This window comes from Vulpes vulpes, chromosome 15 (genome assembly GCF_048418805.1).
Source record: "Vulpes vulpes isolate BD-2025 chromosome 15, VulVul3, whole genome shotgun sequence".
In the NCBI taxonomy this organism is placed as follows: Eukaryota; Metazoa; Chordata; class Mammalia; order Carnivora; family Canidae; genus Vulpes; species Vulpes vulpes.
In genome coordinates, this window is record NC_132794.1 from 80462686 (window position 1) to 80486740 (window position 24055).

Here is a 24055-nt window from a genome sequence, read left to right on the forward strand (position 1 = left end):
GTGCATCACACTGGGTTGTAAAGATCTTGCGTTACCATGGGAGCTATGCAGACAGAGTCAAGGTCACTGAACCTCAACTAGAACACAAGAACATGGTGAAGAAAAGGAAATAGTAGTGTGCCAGAAATGCCACAACAATATGCCATAGTCTTAGTGGCTTAAATGATAGAAATTTATCTCTCTCAGCTCGGGAGGCTTGAAGTCTGAGATCAGGGTATCGGCAGGGTTGGTTTCTTCTGAGGCCTCTCTCTTAAGCCTGCAGCTGGCCACCTGCTCACTGTGTGTGTCATCTTTCCATGTCCATCTTTCCTGATCTCTTCTTATAAGAACACATCATATAGATTAGAGCCCACCTAATGGGCCCACCTAATACACTCACATTCTCAAGTACTGGGAATAACTTCACCCTATGAATTGGGAGGAGACTCAATTCAGCCCGTAACAAAGAGCAGAGAGGAATTTGCACCTCTTGCTTTTCCTTGCGTACCTCCTCCATGATGGAGAAAGGGCTAGGATTCCTAGCTTCGTGTCCCAATGCTAAGTATCATATTTGGATATAATACCAGAGAGCCATTGATATCAATAAGGCAACAATTCAAACATCTTTAGCCTTCACCTACTCAGTAATTGCTATATCCCTTATTTCTATCTCCATATCTCAGTGTAGTGGCTGGAAATTCCAGGAAGATAGTAAATGATAATCACAGGCACCACTTCCTTGCATCTGATTTTAAAAGCAACACCTCTTAAGTCTGACATCATGAATGATGTCCACCGTTGAATCTCATTAGATATTCCTTGTCATGCTCATTGCTGATTTACCGACAGTTTTCATGAAGACTCCATGTTGAAATTTATCAAATGACCTTTGATAATTTTAAAAATGAGGTTGTATCATTTCCCCTTTGGCCAATATATTTCGGGTAGTCTCCAAATGGGTTTATTTTCAACAGAGCAGCAATGCATTCTGAAGAAAACAAACATAGGATACTAGTCTTGAAATATGTTGTTGGATCCTATTTGCTTGTTTTCGGTATAGAATTTTTGCTTTGCTATTCATAACTCACCTAAACCTAAAGTTTTCCTCTTTGCTTTAGTATTTTCAGATTTAGTTGCTACCGGGGTACTCACATGAAAAGTGACTTGGGAAAACTTCTCACATTTCTATATTCTCCAGAACAGGTTACACAATGTATAAAGATTATCTCAATGTTGCAAGTTTGAAAAAAATTATCCATACTACCCCACCACAGAACCATTCTGCCACAGTCTATTTCTGTGACTGTTCAAGCTCTACGTTCTTCTGGTAATCTTGGTAATTTCTCTTTTCCTGGGAAATAATTAATTTCATAGGCATTTTTAAACTTGTTAATGTGGTTTTTTCTGAGTGTTTTCTTGTAAAATGTGAAGTTTATGTCTGTGGTTAGATACTCCTCATTTTTAGCTTTTCATCTTTTACTGTATTTTCCCCTTTATTTACACTTGTCAAGCATATCTGTTTAATTGTGGTTGAGTTTCCCTCCTTACCCCGCCCCAAAAGTGTCAGCTCTTTCATCCATCTAAGTGGTTATAAAGTTCTTCTAGGGCCTGAATGGGGAAAGAATTCACAGCATGCATCAGGAGAGAAGAAAACAACTGAACATTTCTCTGGCTGAAGGCTCAGTGAGCTCAACTTTGTGAGGCTTCATGGGGTGAAGACATTGACAATCTCTACAGATTATTGCGACAACATTGTTTAAGTCTCACAGAATCCAAAACCTCAAAGAAGTCTGTCACTCTGAATATGGGACACATTAGGATAAAGTCATAAATTGGTGCTAACGCCATGTTCATGCTCGTTCTGGACAATTAAGGACCTTTTCTATACTGTTATTGTCCTCATTTGATGGAAATAAGCAGAGGAAATGAAAAACAACCCTCTCCCCCGCCACACACACACACACACACACACACACACACACAGGCACACCGACTGTCAGAGCCATTCTGGGCAGTAATCAAAGGAGAGAGAGGAAAAATCACTGAGGTCAATCTTTAGGGACATGGCTTTCAACTCATAATGAAAAGAAAAAGGTGAAAAACATTGAAGAATAATATAATAATAATAGCTTCAATACTGAGGAATTATTATCCAGGGTGTCAGCCAGACTCCTATAATGGGGAAAGACTTGAAAATTAAAATGCACTGCTTTTATTGAGCAAACCCTCTGACCTAGATGTTCTGGGAATCCAGTTGGCCTAATACTCATCTGCAGCACATGATCTTCTGACAGACCAGATCGAACTCCCCTCTGAACCAGGCACTCTGTTGGCAGCTGAGGGTGTCAACATGCACAGAACACAAACTCACAATATTTACTTCTCTTCACTGTGCTTCATCTGCCTTGAGGGGCACACTGATCCCTCAGTGTCGGTCCTCGTTTCAATATATGTTGTCTACACTCAGCATCTTTAACCCATGCCTCTGTGGTTAGCACTTGTCTTGCTCATATTCCCAGAGAATATGCCTGCTGTCTCATCTCAGCTGTTCCACAACATGCCCTTGACTTATTAATCAAATCTGCTCATCACCAAACCAAAAGAGGACTCTTGGTCACATCATCTTGATTCCCCTCCATACATGATAATCCCTCTAATCCTTAGTTTTCTCATCTCTCTTGGAAGTTTGGAATATATTATACATGGGTTAGTAATTTGTTAGAACAGAATATGGCAAGAACAAAATGAGTGGCTCCCTTCAGTTGATGGAATCTTATCAGATAAGACTCAGGATAAGGACAACATGCTCATTCAATAACGGAGCCCTGGTAAGATCTCATTCTGTCACATATAGGCAGTGTGGTTTAACGACTCAGGGGTACAGAGAATGGAGAAGCACGGTGATGGAGATTCTGATCATGGAAGTGTTTTTAATGATGTCCAGTAATACAGATTTGTGAATTATTATTTTCAAACTGAATTCTTTTCAAATTGAATTATTATTTTCGAATTGGATTTCAAACTATGTCTAGTGACACAGATTTGTGAATTATTGTTTTCAAATTGGATTTGTGAGAGTACAAATGTGGACATGTTGCCTCTTCCCTGGCATGTATGTTATCCACGACACAGTTTGGACTATGGCTCATTTCCTATCTGTGAGCCTGGCCCAATGTAGACCTGACACAGGGAAGGAGTACTTCAAGCATGTAAGCATCTATGAATGAAAGAAATGCTGACCTCAGTCTGTGATACCTCTGAAGCATTTTACCTTTAAACTCAGAAATTTGAGGAAATGAAGTGACTTGAAATCTGTAAAATGAGAGTAACCACACCCAACTCACAGTTATTGAGAAGACCAGGAGAGAAAAATGATTGTGATGGCATGTTCAGAATTGTTTGTAAATTGCTAAGACAATGTGAGGGATATTTGTTACCTTGTTTGCAGGAAAACATCCTAAAAATAGATTGGGGTTTCTAACCCCCAACTGATACGAACACAGAACAACTCTCTGCTATCTCTGGGCTATAAATCTTTGAACTTCAGGCCTAAGTGAAATTCCTTTTCTCACATTTTTTAATGAAATCAAAATAAACACAATTACTGAACAGAAGCCAAAGATCACAGGAGGTTAGAAGTGGGGGTGAGGATATAGTCAATACTGTTTGTTTGCATTCTGGCACTGTTTTCTTGGTGAATATTTCACTAATGGGGGGTAGGCTATGAGGGGGGACGGATGGCCTTCACTGCTCCTGGTAGTTGTCTACTGCTGATTTACCCTGAGCTGTAGTAGCTGTGTGATGCCCAGGAAACTGCAGAGTTGCCTTATGAGGACACAGTCTAGTAGAACGTGAGAGATTGAAACCAGAAGATACTAAAATCCCCCCAAGTAAGAGCTTTTTCCATAGATTTGACATTTGCTCTCAAAATCATATCTAGGAATACATAAATATGCATATACCTTTCCATATTGTGTCCCTGCAGCCATCCTCCAAAGACCTTAAAACTCACTTTTTTTCTTTAACCCACATGAGGGTAAATATAAGAATTAGCAGTTTATTCTAATGGAGGATCTATTCTTTAAGTAAAGACTGGAGTTATAATTAATACTCTGGTTAGTGATTAAATTGGCTATTGCTTCCCCATCATGGAGCTAAAGGTATTTGGTAAATGCTATATCCATATCATTGCATTTTCCACAGAATAATCATGGCTGCTAAAAACTGAAAACAGCAAGATATCTGAGAAGCACAGAAAATTAGTAATTATCTAGATTCTATTTCAGTAAATCTCACTTTATTGGAGAAACTGTCTTGTTAAACAAGTAATTTTTGCTGGTATAAATCCCCATTCCCTCTCATTAAGCCATATTATGCATTCAGGATACATATAGGAGAAGTCTTGGCTTCTCCCAGAGGTTGCGGTCAATATCTAATTCATTTGCAATTAGGTATAGTGAGTGCCCCAGACAGCAGAGAACTCCAAAATAAGGCTAACAAACCCGGTTTGTGATTCTCTAATGCAAGTATGCTTGTGTTTTGTTTATACTCGGATCAATGCTCAGGGCTTTGAAATATTAACTCTCTTAAAATCTCTTGGGGATGATGCTATTCTAAAAGAAAAACAGAATGAGTTCAGCTAATATTTGTCAACAGAATTGCAAATATTAAGCTGCTGCCATCTTGCAAGTTGCTAGTCCTCTGTCCCAAACACAGTCACCAACAGCAGCCAAAGGGTGGAGCTTGACTCATTGTTTCCAGTGAGACCAGGGTGGTCTTTCAATCTCAAAGGAGGCACAGGCACCTTCTGCTTCCCTATGTCTTCCTTAGATTTACCTTTGGGAACATGTGAATGTGGAGGAGTCCTTCAAATGCATCTGATGTTTATATTAGCCTGTGAACTGTAGGAAAGATTCCTATAACTTCCCGGGTTACCCTGTCCAAATAAGTGCAGCAGAGTAAGGAAGATATTGTATCCTGATCATACCACTAAATCTTTTTCTTTTGTGCCTCACCAAGAGAACCGTTTCAGGACAACTGTTGACTTAAATGGGTGTTGGAAAAATATGACCAATGTCCTTAGGCTGATTTGTCCACTTCAGTCACACTGGAAGTGGCACAACCACGGAAGATGAGGAGGAGTCAAGGTCACTAGGAGCCCAAGCTTGCCATAGTGGGTCAGGTTGACATTTACGGGCCATATATCTAATTCAGGATGCATGACTTGCTAATGGGGAGTTCTGGACTTCTCCAGCCTCCTGTATGGGCTTTGTTCACAAAGAGAAATGATAACACAGAAATATACATAAGAAGCCAGCTTCTAGAAGGAGCTCTAAAATTCTTTTTTTTTTTTTCTAGTTTAAAAGGCCTTAGAGCCAACAGAGGGTTTAAATCATGCATACTGAGCACTGAGCTTCTGTGCAAGGAAGAATAAATAAATGAAAGATGCCATGAAGGAGAATGCTTGGCTGGCCACTGAGAAGTACATACATTTGAATCTGTTTCCCTCGAGCAATGCATTCAGGTGAGACTGCCCTTTCTTAATTAGTAACAGAACTGCTCTTTTTGAGAAATGAGTTCACTATGGCACAAGTGAGACCTACAACTAACTTGTTGCATTTTTAGATGCCCCACACAGAACATTGCTACTTAACACATAGAGGCAAAAAGGTTACCAGAGAGTAACTATGGGAGCAGTTGGTAGAAGCAACATTTGGGAGGGCAAAAAAATCATGTAGAGGAAAGGTGGCTAACTAGTTCTATCTTGCCCAACACAGTGCCCAATGTTTAACAAAATAGGATTTTGCAATTAATTACCAATAGTTGCAAACCAAAAAGCTTCACATAAAATTCCAAACCCCTGCCATCTCTTGGAAGAAGGCTTAGCTTTCATTCAGGTGTGGCACCTGTTAGAGATGCACCAATCCCTTAGTGAGCCCATGCCCACTAGCTTCCTACCTATAGGCACTGGAGTCTTAAACCCCATTCCTGTTGATCATTACTTATCCACCCCTGTTACATACTTGCCTTAGAACTATGCTCACATCATGCATATCAAATGAATAAAAGAATCCTCTAGGAGAGTATCAGAAACGTGCAAAGATATGTGCTCGGACTAACACCTTCCATGAGTCTGAGAGTCGTGCCTGATTTCTAATCACATATGCTTTGCATTAAAATGACCTGTTTACATAAATACATGTCCCTCAAGATTCTGAACCACCCCTAAGCAGGCATCACTTACCCGGCCCCCACACAGAACAATGACTCTTATGTGTAAGTCGTTGTCAGTGGTGTTTTTAAAGATTGATGACACTGCTCTATCCTTAACTCTTAGCTTTAACTTTTTAAAGAAACGTGTAGAAATTCATTCAATCATAATGTTTGGAAAAGTCATAACAAGCTGAGAGCTGGTTTAGAATTATTTAAGCTATATTCCCCAGTCTCTCCCTACAGAAAGGACTAAACCTCACAGCCCTAAAGGTGTTTGGAAACTCTGGTAATTTGAAATGTCACTTTGTGCATAATCCATTTTATTTAGGGAATAAAAAAGCTAAGTCTGGTTAAACTCTTGAAAATTATACCAGCACCAAGAACAAATCAGTTTTCTCAGATAGTAATCTCACATCATTAACTTATTAAAGGTTTTTAGCTTAAGCTAGTTTGTAATTACTAAATGTTATGCAATAAAATTCTGGAAATTTTTTACCTTACCTTATCTTACTTTTTAAAAAAACAATCATTGTCAGTGTTTGAAAAGAAGAAGAAATATGGACTCTGCTCCATAATAAATGGGTCTACTCTGGGGCACAACACCCCCCCCCCCACCATGATCTCATTAATCATTAATCACTGAGGCTTCACTGGGTAGACTGTCAGAAGCAAGGCAGTAATGAAATTCAATCCCCATTTCACAGATGAGGCCAAGGCAGCAAGAGTTAAGTGATTTTTGAAGACGGTACAGCAAGGGGGTGGAGGAACAGAGCTAGACTAATGCCTGAGCTATCCTGGAGGCTCCGTGAAGCCCCTCATGAAGAAGTGGGGAGTAAGGAGCCTGCAAGAGGGCCTAGTGAGGGGGCCCTTGACTCAGGGTGGGGTTACAGTAGGAACCCCACAGGCCTGCTTTCAAAACATCTCCCAGTTCATGGACTGTGACTTTGGCTAAGGAGCTTCTCTGAGTCCCATTTACTCCCCTTTCAGAGAGTTATAAGGATAATCACAATTAGGTTTGCAGGGAAACTCGCTTAAAATTCACATATGAAGAATCTCTGGCACATTATGGACATTCAGTAACATCTCCCTTTGATGCTGCAACTCACCCACAGATAAAAACTATTCTTTCTTCCCATTCCTGGACTGAGAAACCCTGTGTCCACCCTGTCACCCATCAAGAGGACTGGGGAGGATGGATAGAGCCAGCCTAGGCTCTCCACAGTCCTGTAATATTTCACCTGTATCTTGTTAATCTATGCCATTAGCACCCATTTATGATGCGGAGGAATTGCTAGGATTATAAACATCATCTCCTCCAACCCCTCACACGTGTACTCTGGGCCTCCACATATTTATAAGTATTTACTTCCTTTCTAAAGAGGCCTCTCTATATAGCGCATAAATAGTGTAAACACCCTTCTGCTTCTCCTTTATGTAACATTACCTTGCAAAGAACATCACCATTTGTCCCAAACTGAACATGAATTTCCTTTCAAAATTATTCATAGAGATGGATTAATCATTGTGAATCTATGATGTATGGTGTAGGCTAAAAAGGGAGATGGTGAGAGGATCCCTGGGTGGCTCAGTGGTTTAGTGCCTGCCTTCGGCCCAGGGTGTGATCCTGGAGTCCCAGGATCGAGTCCCGGGATCGAGTTCCGCATCCGGCTCCCTGCATGGAGCCTGCTTCTCCCTCTGCCTGTGTCTCTGCCTTTCTCTCTCTGTCTCTCTCATGAATAAATAAAATCTTTAAAAAAAAGGCGGGGGGGAGATGGTGAAATAGTAAATAGTGAATAGACAGTGAAACATTCTTTTTTTTCTTTTTTCTTTTTTTTTAAAGATTTTATTTATTTATTCATGAGAGATACAGAGAGAGAGAGGCAGAGACACAGGCAGAGGGAGAAGCAGGCTCCATGCAGGGAGCCCGATGTGGGACTCGATCCCAGGTCTCCAGGATCATGCCTTGGGCTGAAGGCAGTGCTAAACCACTGAGCCACCCGGGCTTCCCTGAGAGAGAAACATTCTAAAACCCACAGGGCCAGGAAGATTAGAAAGCTTGAATGACCTGTGTCAGAGGACCAGGCATCCGTGTCCCCCAGCCAGACACACGGGAATCATCCATTGTCTCTCCTCCCTCTGCCGGCAGGCTCCGTGTCCTCCACACTACAGGTCCTCCAGCCTTTGCAGGGCTGTCTCCTTCCCTGAACCCCCCTTGGCTGCATGCCAGCCGTCAGCATCCATCCCATGTTTGAACTGTGGTAACGATCTTCTAGCTCATGTCCATGTTTCCATTTTTATCTACTTCCTGTCCGTCCTCCACACAGAGCCAGAATGTCCTCTAAAGCACAACTGTTACCCTGTGCTTGCTGTGCTTAAATTCCTTGGCGACTCCCCTGGGCCTGTGAGGAAGGACACACAATGTTCTCCCGGAGTGGAGCCTGCCTCCCTCTGCGGCTCTCCCTCGCACTGCGGCCACTTTCCACCCCTCACACCCACATGACTGCCTCATTTCCCCTGAGCCTCACAAGTTGGTCCTGATTCAACGCCCCATCACTCTGCTCCACATCTCCCCATCAGGCTTCTAAAGTGGCCACCTCCCTAGGCCAGTTCTCTCTTTCTTTGAGCCTCTCTGGGGCCTGGGCCCACGGGGCCCTCCTCAGCAACTAGCTCTCTAAATGCTCATCCCCTTCCCATGCCTGCTGGTCTAGACCATTCTGTGGCTTGACCTCCATGGCTCTTGATGTGTTGTCATTTTTCTTTACCCCTTGGGACTCCATATCCAATGTTAACTGAAGATGCAATATGCGTGGAAATTTCTGGGACTTTGATATGGCCTCCCACATCCTCTGTGTCTTCCCTACTTTTATAACTCCTGTTAGATGGACACTGGCTCTCCTTATTCTCTCTACTTCCAAAATTATGGGGTATGTTTTCTCTCTCCAGACAGGTTGCTCAGTTCCATCACCCAGGGATTCACTCCTTCTTCAGGTCAATCTAACTTGCTGGTATGTTATCTTCTTGTTTATCTCAATTACTGCATTGTTATTTCGGGAAATTCATTTGCTCAACTTTGCCTTGCTAGTTTTGTTTTTCCCCAGAATCCATTGTTTCCTTTGAGATTCTGGTCCTTTTTCATCTCTTGAATACATTAAAAGAGGCTTATTTTTAGCTTCTTGCAAACAGCTTGATTATCCCACATTGCTATGCATTATTTTCATGTTTGTTGTGTTTTCTAAACACTTCCCACAGTTGACAGCTGTCTTGTACAGTTCATCATTCCTGTTTTAAGGTGAGGAATTTATTTCTCTCTGGCACTTTGGGCACTCTGGACTGTGGGAAGGCCCAGACAGAGTGGCTTTGCCTGTGTTCCTATGGGGCACCTGTTTTGTGGGGGGGCTATAGTGATGCCAGGCTAGGACTGCCTGGGGCCCTCACCGGAACTATATGCTTGCAGCTGAGCCCCCACAGACGTTTCCTTGACCAGAGCCAACATTGAAGCTAGACCAGCCCTCATGAGTTTGATGATCTCAAGAGGAACCTCAACCACAGTCATCATGGAACTGCAGAAAGACAAGCTAACTTTCTTCGTCACAAGTCTTCAAGGGTACATGGAAGACATGGGACCACAAAGTGAGGTCATACGGAGAAACAGAGAGAAAAAAAAAACATGGGCCTGGGGTTCTGTCTTTATTGGGGGCAAGAGTAGGGGGCCTAGGGCTTTGCAGTTTCACTCTCTCTTGATGAATTTGAAACATAAGAGTGGGAACAGAAGTAGGGGAAGGCAGGCACCCTAGATTAGGGACTGGCTCTCTGTTTTGGCTCAGGGCCTGATCTCAGGGTCATGAAATTGAGTCCTGCATGGGGATCCACACTCAGCATGGAGTCTGCTTGAGATTCTTTCTCCGTCTCCCTCTGCCTCTCCTGCTTACACTCTCTCTTCTCTAAAATAAATAAATCTTACCAAAAAAAAAAAAAAAAGTACAGGAAGGGAAAAGCAGGATCACATAAGCAGTCAGTTATCTTGGTCACTCAGAGCTTTCCATAAGGGGACTTCATGGGCCTGGCTCCTCATCTAGCTGTGTAGCTGGCAGTGTGTTTTTTCCAGAAGGACATCTTTGAAATGAATGTCTCCATAGTCAGAAGTTTAATGTCGGGCACTCATTCTGTTACAATAAAAAAATCCCTGATTGCCAGGCCCTTATAGTACAACACCTTGTCGGTTCAGTGTCACACTCACTACTCAGGGGTTTTCATACCATATGGGGATGTACACCGGAACTCCATACCACCCCTTTGCATGGCATGGGCTTCCTGTTTTGATACCTTACAGGTTACTTTTCTTTCCTTTCTACTCAGAGCCCAGGTGAACAGTAGTCTTCCTTAATGCTTCCAACTTTGAAGCTTCCCTTTATAGAAGGACTTTCAGACTTCCAGTTCTTTTTAGGCCATCTCAGATCCAACCTCCAGCTTTCGACAAGCCTTCTACCCCTTCTCTTATTCTGGTGGGGTATCCTGTGCCCACCCCCAGCCACCTGGACATTCATCCAGATTTCCTCCTCTGCTGTCTGAAACATCTGATTGCAGGCTACTTTCCTGCCTTTGGGTTCCATTTCATTTCTGGCATGTGGAAATTTGCCTTTCTTTCTTCTTTCTTTTTTCTTTCTTTCTTTCTTTCTTTCTTTCTTTCTTTCTTTCTTTCTTCTTTCTTTTTCCTTCTTCTTTCTTTCTTCTTCTTTCTTCCTACTAAGGTCAGCTATATTTCCAACAAGGCTTTGTTTTGGTTACACTTATCTAGTATTTTTCTGCTTTTATAACTGGAAAGGTATCACACATTAGCCCTGTTCACTTGTTTTATGAACTGGGCTCTGTAGGCCTTGAATTAGAACATGTGGTTTATTCAGCATTCAGCAAGTGCCTCCAACATATGAGATACTTAGACTTTGCTAAATAAATAAAACCTGAGATGAATCTCACCTTCTCCATTTAGCAACTGGATCTTAGAAAAGCCATGAAATCCCGGTAGGCCTCAGTTTCTCCATTGTCAAACCAAATGAAAATAATCCCTCCTCCATTGTCTCACACAAAGAATGGGTTGTGAAAGTCAATGCAATAATATTAAGAAAGACCTTTAAACAGTCATAAGCTCTAGTCAAGTGAAAGACACTAAGGAAAAAATAATTCTATATTAAGTGATCATTCCTACATTCATTCACTTCTTTCTCACCAGGAAAGGGAGAGCTAGAGAGGACTGTTCCTCTGGTGTCAGCCAGTTCGTGTCAAACTCTTCAAGTGACATCAGCAAAGCAGGACAGATAGTTTGACGATGCTCCACACATTTTCCCTCAAACATAGACTCTTCTTCTGTGGTCTTGTATTTGAATATTTTGTGTATCAAAGTTTGAAGGGGTCTGCTGTTTGTCCTGTCTTTGTCCAGTACTGGGAGGATTGGGAATACAAAGGGCAGTGGCCCCCCTGGTGGAATGGCACTGAGCAGTAGCTCTCTCTCTCTCTGACTCACACTTTTTGTTTTCATTTATCTAATGGTCTAGTTGGCAAATACTTATTGAATGCCAGCCATGTAACTGTGATTATGAGAGGTGCATTTTCCCTTTCCTTTGGGCTTACAGGTACTTACTGTTGTAGAGGAAATACGAGTCTAATCATTTGAATCATTTGCTGTAGGAGTCTTTTTGCCCCTACCTTCACATGTTCTAGATTTAATCCAGTGCTTTTCACCATGGGGAACCAAAGTCCCCTCTGAAAGCCTGTCCATCTTTTCCCTTACCCCCACCCCCCACACACACACTCCATGCCTAGGCATGCTCTAGTCATCTCCTACAATGTTCTACAATATTGGTCCCTGGGATATCATTTTACCCATTGAGCAGATGCACATATCAAAGCACAGAAAAGGAAATGTCATGGGGACAGACACATTTCTATGTTTCAGTCAGAGCCAGAAATAGAACTGAGGCATCTGTGTCTCACCCTGTGGCCAATAGCATACACTGCTTTTGCATAGCATTACTGTTAGCTATGAAGCACAGAGGGCATAGTTCTTGGTTGACCGTGAACAATAAAGCGTTTCAAATTAGTGTGGGAGAAGGAACAACATGGAAATGACAAACGTACACTCATTCATTTAAATATCAGTTCTCAAGTATTTGGTATGCCTCACAATACACCTGGGCAGGGTATGCATAGATAAGAAGTGGGTGTTCCTAGAAAAGACCTCAGAAGACCTCAGAAAATGCAAGCAGTCCTTGAGGTGCCCTAAATGAAATTGAATTAGATGTGCACAGTTCAATGAGGAGTGAGCCAGAATCCATTTACTATTTTGCAACTGGCTTTTTTTAAACTATAAAAAATATCTTATATTGTTCCACATTAGAACATATCAAGGTGCTTATTATTCTCATTCTTCTTACAGCTGCAGAGTATCTCATAATATTCTTTAGCCAGTTCCATGCTAATGAATATTTAGCTTGTTTCCAAACATTTGCTAGTTATAAAAATTTTTAAAAGACCTCAGTGATATCCTTACACATTCATTATTTTACACATGTGCCAAATATACCCTTAGAAAGGGTTTTAAGAAGTGGATTTGTAAGTCAAATGACATGTGTATTTTACGTTTTGATGGATATTGCCAAATTATTCTCCATAAAGACTGTAGCTGATATTCTAGTTTTTAAACATTATGTATTTACTTCCTACTAAAAACAGTGATAGACTGTTATATTTTTTCCTTTTTTATTCTTTTTCCTAAGCATTTCTTTTAATTGTCTTATTTCCCTGGATAGGACCTCCTTAGCAATAGAAAATCTAACTGGCAAGAGGAGACCTCTTTCCCCATTTCCCTACTGAGTTAGTTTCCTTGTATTCTACTTTGCTGAGAGATCATGCTCTGTATCTTAAGTGAGTCTTGAACTTTGTCATATCTTTTTCTTGTATCTGTTAGGATAACTATATGTATTTTCTCTTATTTTGTTAATGTGCTGAATTACATGGGTGGATTATCAAATACAAACCAACATGCATTCCTGGGGGAAGCCATTCATGATCATAATGATTATCTTTTTAAAATATCATTTGAAAAAATAATTAAATATAGTTTGATTCATTTTGTCCAATTTTGCTAAAGATGTGTATTTCTGTCCTCAAGAGACATTATGGTTTCCTTTTTTTGTAATATCTTGATTTAGTTTTGGTGTCAATATCATATTGGCCTCAGTTTGGGGAGAATTCCCACATTCATTTCCGAAAAGAATTTGTGTAAGCTTGGTATTTTTTTTTCTTTTTAAATACTTGATAGAATTTATCAGTGAATCTATCTAGGCCTGGAAATGTCTTTGTGGATTTTTTTTTTCTAATGAATTCGATTCCTTTAATAGATCTAGAGGTATTTGGATTTCCTATTTTATTTGTCACTTTTACTAAGTTGTATTTTTTATAGAATTTGTCCATGTCATCCAAGTTGTCAAATTTAATAACATAATATTACCCATTAGGTTCTCTTACTACTCTTTTGATGGTTTTTAGGATCTGGAGTAATAATTTCTTTATTGTTTCTGTTATTGGCAATTTGCATTTTCTCTCTCTCTCTCTCTTTTTTTTTTTTTATAAATCAGTCTTGCCAGAGATTTACCAGTTTATTAATCTTGTCAAAGGACTAACTTTGGGCTTTGTTAATTTTCTCTTTTATGTATCTATTGCTTACCTCATTGACTTCTGCTCTTTATTACTTCTTTCTTTCTAACACTTGGGTACTTTTCACTTTCTTTTTTAGCTTGTTGAGATAGAAGCTTAGATAACTGATATTATATCTATTTTCTTTTCTAAAATAAATACTTAAAACTCTAAATATGCCTTTTCTGCCACAAAATTTTGATATGTTGTATTTTCATTGTCATAGAACTTAAAACAGTTTCTAAATTCCCTTGTGGGAAGGGAGAAGAAATGTGTGGGAAATATCAGGAAGGGAGACAGAACATAAAGACTCCTAACTCTGGGAAATGAACTAGGGGTGGTGGAAGGGGAGGAGGGCGGGGGGTGGGGGTGAATGGGTGACGGGCACTGAGGGGGACACTTGACGGGATGAGCACTGGGTGTTATTCTGTATGTTGGTAAATTGAACACCAATAAAAATTAATTTATTAAAAAAAATAAAAATAAATTCCCTTGTGATTTCTTCTCTAACCAATGAGCTGCTCAGTAATGTTCTGTTTGGTTGCTTACTATTTGGGGATTTTCCAATTTTATTTTAATTTATTTTGTGATCAGCCACTTATAATTTCAATTCTTATAGATTTATTGATACTTGGTGGCCCAAATATAGCTTCTCTTGATGAATGCTCCACGTGTACTTTAAGAAAATATGTATTCTGTAATTGTTAGATGTAGTATTCTGTGAAAGCCCATTAAGTCAAATGTATTGATTGTGTTTTTCAAGCTGCTAAAAATATCTTAGTGATATTTTCTCTCCTTGTTTTGAGTGCAACCCACTGAGAGCAATGTTGAAAAATGCCCTACTATTAGTGTGAATTTATTGGTTACTCTCCTAAATCTTCCAGTTTTGGTTCAAGCACTTTATTTATTTATTTTTTAAAGAGGCAGAGACATAGGCAGAGGGAGAAGCAAGCTCCTCATAGGGAGCCAGATGCAAGACTAAATCCTTGGACCAGGGATCACACCCTGAGCTGAAGGCAGACCCCTCAACCACTGAGCCACCCAGACGTCCCTGCTTCAAGCACTTTAAAGCTCTTAGATACATAAACATTAATGACTGTAATGTCTTCCTGATAATTGAATGGAACTGATCATTTTATTATTATAAAATATCCCTCATGCAAAGTACTTCTAGGATGGTGGAATAAGTATCTCCTAAAACAAGCTCCTCTATAAAAGCAACCATAATGCTGGCAAAGATTATCAAAGTTAACTTTTTCAGAACTCCAAAAATTAGTCAAAGTCTTGAAACTATCCCACAACATTTACTCAAGAAAAATGTCTGAATCCCAGTAAGAACAGAATATGGCATTTTGACTTGCCATATTCCCATCCTCCTATATTCAGCTCCATGATAGCCTTGGAAACCAACAGACTCAGAACCATACTAGATGTGAAAAACAGCAGCCTAGCAGATATGGAGGGGGCAGAATGGGTTTGGAGCACCCCAGAAAGCCTCATCCTGAAAGAATTGTCACATTTTATCTGTCTGGAAGCTCCCTGAAAAAGCCCTAATAATAGGATTTATCTTTATTTGACCTGACTCAGAGCTTGCTCAATGAAGAGAATTCTAACCCCAGAGCATTTGCTGAAAAATCAACTGCAACTGTTTAACATCCAAGCTGATAGAGGCAATGCTAATAATTGGGCAAACACGGGGCTGACAAAAATAAATTTTAAAAGAAAATCTAGGGAATGAGATTGGAAAAGCTCAGACATATTCCTGGGAATATAGAATACTCTAGGTTCTAGTTTTCACATGGAATTGTGACACATGGGGGCTTATTACAGTATCAAAAATATTTTATGAGCAAAATATATGAACACATGAATAAAATCAGGCCATGAATTGACCAATGATGATAGTATCATGAACAAAAATGATGCTGCATGCTCAAGGTGAGGGAAAGAGAGACAGAGGAACATCGAACGAGTGGGAGACAACAGTTACAGATCATGATGTGAAGTTAGGAGGCATTGTTTTAACTTTATTCCTGTCTGGCATGGCCAAGGCCAGCCCACCATAAAATGTTACAGAGAGGGCAGCCCTCTCTGAGCCCAAGCTGGAGCAGACTCAGCCTGAGGAACCACTCACCTCATCTTACTTATCTGTACCTCACTCCTCATCCGTTCCCTGAATTTCTGAGTTGAGGGTTGTGGGTTTTTTTTTTTTTAAGATTTTATTTATTTACTCATGAGAGACACAGAAAGAGAGAGAGAGAGGCAGAGACACAGGCAGAGGGAGAAGCAGGCTCCATGCAGGGAGCCCGACGTGGGACTCAATCCTGGGTCTCCAGGTTCACTCCCGGGACTGAAGGCGGTGCCAAAAACCGCTGAGCCACCCAGGCTGCCCTCTGAGTTGAGTTTAAAGCCAGTCTGTGCTTCCTTCCTGCCACTTCAGCTCTCTGCATATGTGTTTCTGTTGTAGATGGTTTGCTGTTCTTCTGACCACACTATTGCCTCTGTATGTCTACTCAGCCATTTGCATCTCCCCCAAGTTACAGCCCACCCAGAATTGGAAGTCATCTTAGGGACACTCAGGTACCTGTGTCCTGCTGTCTGACCCTACTCCCCACCCAGTCCCCAGATGGGGAACACAAAAATTATGTTTCAGTCAGTCTGAAGGATGAATTGAAGGTGCTAAATGCCATTTGAGATTAATATTTTACTTCTATTCCTGCATGTCATGAAACACATGTAATTGAAAAAGAACTTTGTTTTCCAAAGGCTGTCATACTGCTTGATGGAGACATATGATAACGCTGTAAAGCAGAAGAACCATGGGACTTGGCACATCCCAATGGCCATTGCTTTGTGGGAGGAGAGAGGAAGTTTAGACTAGGGCTTGCATACCCAAATTCTGGAGCCAGACTACCCAACTTTGCATATTGGTTTGGCCATTTCCTAACTGTGTGATCATACCAGCAGGGTGTTTGTCCCAGTGTTCGTTAGTGCCCTAATCTGACAGATGTTGATAATATGAATCCAGAGGGTTGTTGTGAGAGATACAAAGGCCATAGGTTAGCATACATAGCACCCTCAAAATAGTGCCTGGTACAAAGTAAATGCTCTATATGCATTTGCTATTATAATTGCTCCTTTTTCCAATATTCCCACCTGTCTATATAATTAGGAAGAAGAGGGTGGTTGGTTCTGTGGGTCTTTGCTGCTCTCTCAAAGCCTGTCTCCTGTTTTCTCAAATGTGATTGTACATGTATCCACTGCAGGATCTGGCAAGAAAGGTGGTTTGGAGAGAAGCTTTGCCTGCCTTTCTGCTCCCTATGCTGCCTCTTCTGAATGCTTTGTGGGCAGAACTCATAGCAGATTCCATAGAGGGGTTCTATCCAGTCCCCTCACATCTTGTCCATGGGCCCATCTGTGGGGGTGGCAGAGGTTGAGTTCTCAGTGATGCCTAAGCTGCCTCAAATCATGCCCAACAGCTGGTTTGGGACCAGTTGTGGGGAAGTCAAATCCCAGGTGTGACACCAGCTGGATCCCCCACTCCTGACACCACACACTTCAGATGATGAGAAAATGATTAGCAATTTTAAGCATCCCAAGAGGTCTGATAAGCTTGTACAATATGCTAGGAAGAAATAAAACTGAGATCCATCCAAAGATATCTGGCTTGAAAAAAAATAGCTGTGTTATTCAAAACATCTGGTTCTTGACAGAGAATAGGATTTTGCCAACCAGTTCTCCCCTGCTAAAGCCCTGAGGTCCATTCTATGTGGTTCTGATTCCTTTTTCCTGGCCTCTATCAAAGGTTACATAAGGACCATGGGGTTATTCTATGTCCACAAAACTTTGACTCTATCCTGCCCCCATGCCATGGCAATTCTCCCAAGTGGGCTGTATAGCATGGCTCAGCCCCAATCACCCACCCCAAGTGGATATTTGCCCAAGGTCAGCCATGCTCCCAGCCAGTGCAGTTTCACAATGCATGGTGTCATGGCCTCCCACAAGTACTCCCATGTGTTCTCTCTGAGAGTCCCCTGATACTCTCTGGGTGCTTGGCAAATATGAAACCACAAACAGAACTGGAGTTCACAGACATGGTCAGCTCAAAGGGGATTTCCTCAATGTGCATTCTTTTCTGAGAACCTCACTGATTGCTCTCCTGAGGCTGATTTTGGAAAAAACTCTGAATTCACCCCATTTTGGTAGATCAAGGGCCTCACTTAGGGGAAATTATCAATATAAGAACGAAGATGAGGCAGGTCAGATGTCAGAAGTCCTCTGAGATACCTCTGGAGTTGCAAAAAAAGAATGTTTTTTTAAATGAAAAAAATTACAGCTGGGTTCCTAACTTCCAGTGACAGAGTCCATAGGGTGATACAACTGATAGCTCTGTGCTGAGTACCTCAGAGACCTGTCATCAGGATGCTCATATTTAATTACAGTTATAATTAAAGTAATTCATGCACATGATTAAGTATCAAATCCCTGTCCCCTCCTATAAAATGGCCTAAAATGAAAGAAAAAATTATTTCCTGTCCCTGTTCAACTCCCCCAAAACAACCTTGGGTTCTGGCAGTTGCCATCATTTATAAACTGAGTTTGGAACTGTTCCTTCTTCTTCTATTTTCTGGAAGAAATTGTTTAGAATTGGTGTTATTTCTTTGTTAAATGTTATTTTAGAATTTGCCAGTGAAGCCACCTGGATAGACATCTCTTTTTCAAGAGTTGTAACTACAAAGTCAATTTATTTTATAGTGGTTATCTATTCAATTTTGAGTGTGTTTTGGTAATTTATGGTTTTTAAAAATGTGTCCATTTCTTTTAAGTTGTCAAATGTATGAGCATAAAGTTGCTCATAATATTCCCTTATTATTCTTTTAATGTCTGCAGGATCTACAGTAATACCCCTTCTTTCATTTCTGATATTGATAAGTTGAGTCTTCTCTCTTTTTATCTTTGTCAGTTTTTCTAGAGGTTTGTTTTTTTTTTTAAAGAATCAGCTTTTGGTTTTATCAATTATTCTCTATTGTTTTTCTGTTTTAAATTTCACTGATTTCTGGTCCTACCTTTCTTATTTTCTTCCTTCTGCTTGCTTTGTCATCTTTTGTTCTTCTCTTTATAGAGACTTAACATGAAAGCTTGGATTATTTATTTGAAACCTTCCTTCTTTTCCAAACATAAGCACTTATTTCTATAAATTTGCCTCACAACATCCCTTTACCTTTATTCTATAAATTTTATATGTTGTATTTTCATTTTTGCTCAGTTCAGGCAATCTACTTTCCCGTGAAATGTGTATTCTGCTCTTTTAGGTGGACAGTTCTATAAATATCAATTATATATATAACCACTTGGCTGATGGTGTTTATCAGTTCTATATCTTGATGAATTTCTGTTAGTTCTATCATTACTGACAAAGCGTTGAGATCTCTGACTAAGATTGTGGGTTTGTTTATTAACCCTTTCAGTTCTGCCACCTTTTACACTATTTATTTTGAAGCTCTGATTTTAGTTTTCACACATGTATGGTTGTTAAGTGTTCATGAAGAGTTGATTCTTTGATCATTATATATTTTCCTTCTTTGTCCCTGGTAATTTTCTTTGCTCTGAAGTCTACTTTGATATTAATATAGCCATTTCAGTATTAGCTTAGTGGTAAATGTTTCTCCATCCTTTTACTTTTAACTTGCCCATTGCTGTCATTTAGACAACATATAGCTGTGTCATGTGTTTGCTTATCCATTCTGATAATCTCTCTTTCATAATTGGTATGTCTAGACCATTTACATTTAATGTAATTATTTATACATTTAGATTTAAGTTTACCATTATGTATTTGATTTCTATTTATTACCTCAGTTTTTCATTTGATTTCTATTTATTACCTCAGTTTTTCATTTCTTTGTTTCCTTTTTCTTGCCCTCTTTTGGGATATTCAAACACTTTTTAATATTCTATTTTCATTTATCTATTGTATTTTCACTATATCTCTCTGCATAGTTTATTTTCTTATATTTCATTTGTCTGTCTGTTTTGGTGGTTGTTCTGAGGATTAAGATAAACATATTTAACTTTAAAAATATCTGGAGTCAATGTTTTAAAACTTCAAGTGGGTTGTATAAACCTTGCCAATATACAGGTCCCTTTTCCCTCTCCCTTCTATGTGGCAGTTATCTCAAGTATTACACCTACGTGCATTGAAAGCCTCACCGGACAATGTTATATTTTCTCCTAGCCATCCAGCTTATTTTAAAGAACTGAAGAAGAGAAAAGTAAGCTATTGTATTTATCCAAATATTTATTATTCCTATTGCTCTTCCTTCATTCCTGATGTTTCAAGTTTCCCTCTGATACAGTTTTCCTTCTGTCAAAAGAAATAGCTTTAGAAATTCTTTTATAACAGATCTGCTGGCTTTTACCTCTCAAGCCCTCTAATCAAGTAAGCCTATTTTATTTACAGGATCATGAATACATGTTGCCAGAATGGATAAATTAACCAATCATGCCTTTCTGTGAAGTCAGACCAAATTTAACAAGCTCCCTTAAACAATGAGAGGTATGATGCTAACTGTGAAGTTTTCACACTTTGGTTCACACAGATAAATTATTGTTACAGCTTCCTTTCATATTCAACCAAGGATTTTTAGGCTGCACTTATCCTGCCTTGATCAAGAAAACACACACACTCAACTTGTCATGCCTAGTGACGCAAGGCAAAGAGTTTCTCTATATGAGTGCGGTCTATTGTCTGGATCTCCCTCTACCCTTCATCTTTCCCTACCCCCAGCCCACACATTCCAGATCAGGGGCAATTTTATAGAGGAGATGGCAAAAAGGGTTTGCATCATTTAGCCCCAACATGATAAAAACAAAACAAAACAAAACAAAAAATTATCAGATGTTTCTATTTGCTCTTTTTGGATCTGCTCTCAACTCCAGAGTCATTAATCATCCCTTCCCATAGGAGTCAGTCCTTCTTGATCCTTTTTCTTCCCTCCTGGATTTGTCTCTGTAGGAACATCAAACTCCTCCCCTTCTCATTTATTAGACAGAATTTTTCTCTTCCTCATGGAAACTAGGCACCAGCCCAAAACCCAGGTCCTTAAAGCTTGTTACTATCCCCTCAATGGACTTTTAAAACCAACTTCCAAAAAAATCCAAGTCCCTTATGAGTAAAGAATTCTTATAATAACCGCTAAGAAGAGAAAACATTTCTTCACTTTATGACATGTAAATCTCAGAAGAGACATTTGTGTTCAAGTTGTAGGGACATTTCACTCTAACCCTCAATGTTTTGTCCAAATGAAAGCCCAGTACAGCAAATTCCACAATGAGTGTGGTTTGTTGTAAGCACTGTTTCCTCTAACATAGTTGTGGGGTTTCCTGTGGTCATTTTTCCCTCTACTCACCAATAAGAACACATTGGGGAAAAAAAAAAAAGAACACATTGCACTGTGTGTTTTGTGTAGGGTCCCAATTCAGCTTCTCCTTTTCCTATTCCACCAGTAAAATATCATTGGAGCCAGCCAGGCTTACACCTTTAACTGGGCTAAACTACAGGCCCATACAATTTCAGCCAACTTCTGTACTCAAAAGTTTGAAAGATTGTACCCTAAGTCACTTAGTTGAGGGTAGCCAGACACCTATATCTTGGGTGAATTCAGCCCCAGAAAAACCATGAAGGACACAGTAAAGAACTACAGCAGTAGGTGGAAATTCCACATGCCTGTTGCCCAGTTCATAAGCCTTGACTCTTTAGTACTTCATTCTATTCAAATGGCTTCCCTATTATATTCTCAAGTGTGATTCTGCCCTCCTACTCCTAACATCAACTCCTATGGCTCCAGTTCATAAAACTGAGCATTTGTCAGCTCCTTCTGATTTCTTTTTATTACCTCCTGATTCCCCAACCCCTGTGAGGACTAATACCCTGTTCTACTTTTATTAAACTAACAGAGTGAAGTGAGGCACTGACTGGGAGCTATGCCTGCCCCCAAATATTATCAAATGGTGTAAGGATTACAACAGGAACAGCTCTTGATGGAGAACATGAATGTTAAAGGCCAAGTTCAAGGAGCTCCTGGTTCTTGACATAAGACTACACTGTCATCCATTTATTTCACTTATTTGTATGCTATAAACATCCAATAATTGTTACTATCGCTACTTTAAAGAATTAAAATTTTTATCAATTAAAAATAAAAAAGGTAAAGATTCTATTTGACCTTCATTTTTCCCTCTCCAACACTCTTTCTTTCTTTATGTAATCAGTTTCTCACTGTATCATTTTCCTTTTACCTAAAGAGCTTCTAAAACGTTTGTTAGAGGACAGGTCTGACAGTGATGAATATCTTCAGATATTTTTTTCTAAGAAAGTTTTTATTTCTTCTTAAGTTTTGGAGAATAATTCTTCAGGATACAAAGAGTAGGAGCCAAATTTTTTTACTGGAGTGGGTGTTGATAGATAAGTAAGGGGAGGAGGCTAAAATGTTCCATATAGAAATGCATTAGAGTTGGGGAAATAAATTCATGTTTAGATTAATATAGATACAAGTGGCTACATATATATAACGTATATATGTACAGGCATACACACATATGAGTTATATATACACATATATTTCCTACCTGTATACCCTAAGAGGATCCAGAAGCAAAGACACCCCAATAGCAAAAAGCATACCTACCACCCAGATCTTGGTTTCTAATACCATTCTTGATATAAAGAAACTGTGCTCCTTAGAAAAAAATGGTGATTGTAGGAATGGGGAAGAAAATGTACAAGATGAGCCTAGAGCATCTCATAGTGCCAGAAAGTAAGGAAATGCTCGAACAACAACAAAATATATTGATGGGGGCACATTAAAAGGACACAGAAGATGAATGAAAAAGTTTCCAGTGGCCAAAGTTGGAACAAGTTGATTAACAAAATAAATAATGTAGTACAGTTGATCCTTGAACAACATGGGTTTGAACTGCACAGGGCCACCTATCTGTAGATTTTTTTCAATAGATACAGAACTGTATCTATTTTCTTTTCCTTATGATTTTCTTAATAACATTTTATTTTCTCTATCATAGGCATATAATATATAATACATATACAAGCTTTGTGTTAACTGTTTATGTTATTGGTAAGGCTTCTGGTCAATAATAGTCTATTAATAATAAATTTTGGGGGAACTCCAAAGTTATATATGAATTTTTGACTGCACAGGAGGTCAACACTCCTAACCATTGTCAACTGATATTAGATTATAGCCCATAATATAAAGTAAATACTCATGAATCTATGCTGATGTAAATAAATGATTGAATAAATAAATAATTGGGGAGAAGAGACAAATCTCCCTTTAAGAATTCCAAATAAGTTATGTAGATACTCAGCCCTCAATGAAGTGGGACATAACTCTCCCTGTGTGAGTTGTACATAATGAGTTCCTTCCAAAGAGTAAAGTATAAAAATAAGAGAGCATAATTTCACAGTGGAGAATCCTGACAAATACTTTCTCAGTCAGGTGATCAAGGTCAATATCAACAATAATGTCATAATGATAACATGTACCCTTGATATGATGTGATGAAAATGGCTCTTTACATCTATGGTCTCCCTCCCAAGAACACAAAACCCCAGGCTAATCATGAGAAAAAGCATCATACAAATCCCAGTAGAGGGGCATTCTAAAATTCTAAAATATACCTGACCAGTACTCCTCAAGACTGTCAAGAATACCCAAAACAAGGAAAGTTTAAAAAACTGTCACAGCCAAGAGGAGCCTAAGAAGACATGATGACTAAATGTAATATAGTATCCTGGATGGGATCCTGGAACAGAAAAAGGACATTAGGTAAAAACTAAGGGAATGTGCATAAAGTATAGACTTTAGGTAAATTTAATAAATCAATATTAAGTCATTCATTTTGGCAAATGTACCATCTAATGTAAGATGTTAATAAAAGGAGAAAATGGGTGTGGGAATATATGGAGCCCTCTATATTATCTTCACAACATTTTTGTAAATGTAAAACTATCCTAGCTTCTGGCTTTTGGTCTGGAGGAGGTGCAAGTACAACTGTTCTCAGTTGTCCCAAGTCCAGGTTCATGCAACATGAGCTGCCTCCACCATGCAGCCCAGGTTGGACCCCAACAAGATTGAAGTTGTATACCTGAAGT

General features: G+C 39.6%; 1 long non-coding RNA gene across 6 annotated transcripts in view; it reads left to right on the forward strand.

Moving 5' to 3' along the window:
* Nucleotides 1-22087, forward strand: part of LOC112917516 (uncharacterized) — a 45640-nt gene extending 23553 nt beyond the window's left edge. Inside the window, exons 2-9 of one of the 6 annotated variants that reach the window (XR_011997483.1) lie at nt 5338-5503; nt 9136-9197; nt 9442-9481; nt 9647-9796; nt 16349-16461; nt 20052-20153; nt 20342-20437; nt 21838-22087. This is a non-coding gene — a long non-coding RNA (uncharacterized lncRNA). The remainder of the gene's footprint in view (nt 1-5337; nt 5504-9135; nt 9198-9441; nt 9482-9646; nt 9797-16348; nt 16462-20051; nt 20154-20341; nt 20438-21837) is intronic. The other 5 variants (XR_011997482.1, XR_011997484.1, XR_011997485.1 and 2 more) reach the window with 5 other exon arrangements.
* The last annotated feature ends 1968 nt before the right edge of the window (nt 22088-24055 follow it).